The following is a 1,811-nucleotide window of genomic DNA, read 5'->3' as shown; positions in this document are numbered from 1 at the left end:
AAGTTTGAAAGGGTGTTCGATGAAGTGAATATGGTAGAGCCAGGTGAAGGTCCAAGTAAAGTTGATGTGCAGTTCGTGGGGTCTCAGGCCAAGCTCAATAACTGGGAAGCTACTCCTCTTCCAACTCGGAAGGAGTCGTGGTAGTTAGCTTTGGATTTTCCTTTGAGTATTAGATCTGGATTATTTCCAGGGTTGTAATTCAGATTTCTATGTTCCGTCCATTTGGATGAGTTAAACTTTGTTATTTTACAATTTTAATGAAATGCAATTTCCTTCTCTCTTCATCCCTGATAGCCTTTATTTTGTTTTCTTTTCTCTCTTGTACAGTCCCTTTTATGCTGGTTTCAATGATGTGTATGCATGAGGAGTCTCCGGCCTAGTCTTGATAATCAATACGAAATAGTAATACAAGAAATTGAGTGTGATGGCGAGGGTGAATACGATGACGAGGAAGCTTTGGAAGAAATCAGTAAAGAATTAAATCAATTTGAGGAAAAACCCAAACCTAACTTGAATGACACAGAGGCAATCAATCTAGGGGATCAGGAAAATGTTCGGGAAACAAAAATAAGTGTCCATTTGGAAGCCTCGCTCAGGGAGGAGATAATTAAATTGTTGTTTGAGTACAAAGATGTTTTCGCATGGTCATATGATGATATGCCGGGTTTAAGTACCGATCTGGTGGTCCACAAATTGCCCATTTATTCGGAATGCCCCCCTGTCAAGCAGAAGTTGAGGAAATACAGATATCAGTGTGAAAATTAAGGAAGAGGTTACTAAGCAGTTTGAGGCGAAGGTCATACGAGTTACTCGATATCCTACCTGGTTAGCTAATATGGTGCCAGTACCAAAGAAAGATGGGAAGACCAGAGTATGTGTTGATTACCGTGATCTCAATAAGGCGAGCCCGAAGGATAACTTCCCACTCCCAAACATCCATATATTGATTGACAATTGTGCCAAACATGAGATTGGTTCCTTCGTGGATTGTTATGCGGGCTATCACCAGATTTTGATGGATGAGGAGGATGCGGAAAAGACGGCATTCATCACGCCTTGGGGAACGTATTGTTACAGGGTCATGCCATTTGGGTTGAAGAACGCAGGGGCAACGTATATGAGGGCAATGACTACCATGTTCCATGACATGATACATCAGGAAATCGAGGTCTATGTGGACGACGTGATCATAAAGTCGAGGAAATAATGTGACCATGTTAGGGATTTGAGGAAATTCTTCCAGAGACTCCGCAGGTACAACCTCAAGCTTAATCCAGCAAAGTGTGCGTTTGGAGTCCCATCGGGGAAGTTGTTGGGATTTGTGGTGAGTCGGCGTGGTATTGAATTAGACCCGTCTAAGATCAAAGCCATCCAGGAGCTACCGCCGCCATGGAACAAGAAAGAGGTGATGAGTTTGCTTGGCAGGTTGAATTACATCAGCAGGTTCATTGCCCAGCTTACAACTACTTGTGAGCCCATTTTCAAGCTGCTAAAGAAAGATGTTGCGGTCAGATGGACAGACGAATGTCAAGCAGCATTTGACAAAATTAAGAAGTATTTGGCTAGTCCACCTGTGTTGGTCCCGCCAGAGCCAGGAAGGCCCTTGATCCTTTACCTGACTGTGTTGGATAATTCTTTTGGTTGTGTACTGGGGCAGCATGACATCACAGGAAAGAAAGAGCAGGCGATTTACTACCTCAGCAAGAAGTTCACATCATATGAGGTAAAATACACTCAACTCGAGAGGACGTGTTGTGCTTTAACCTGGGTAGCGCAAAAGTTGAAACATTATTTGTCAGCATATACTACCT

Source organism: Nicotiana attenuata, unplaced genomic scaffold (genome assembly GCF_001879085.1).
Source record: "Nicotiana attenuata strain UT unplaced genomic scaffold, NIATTr2, whole genome shotgun sequence".
Classification (NCBI taxonomy): domain Eukaryota; kingdom Viridiplantae; phylum Streptophyta; class Magnoliopsida; order Solanales; family Solanaceae; genus Nicotiana; species Nicotiana attenuata.
Note: the sequence above shows the minus strand (reverse complement) of the source record.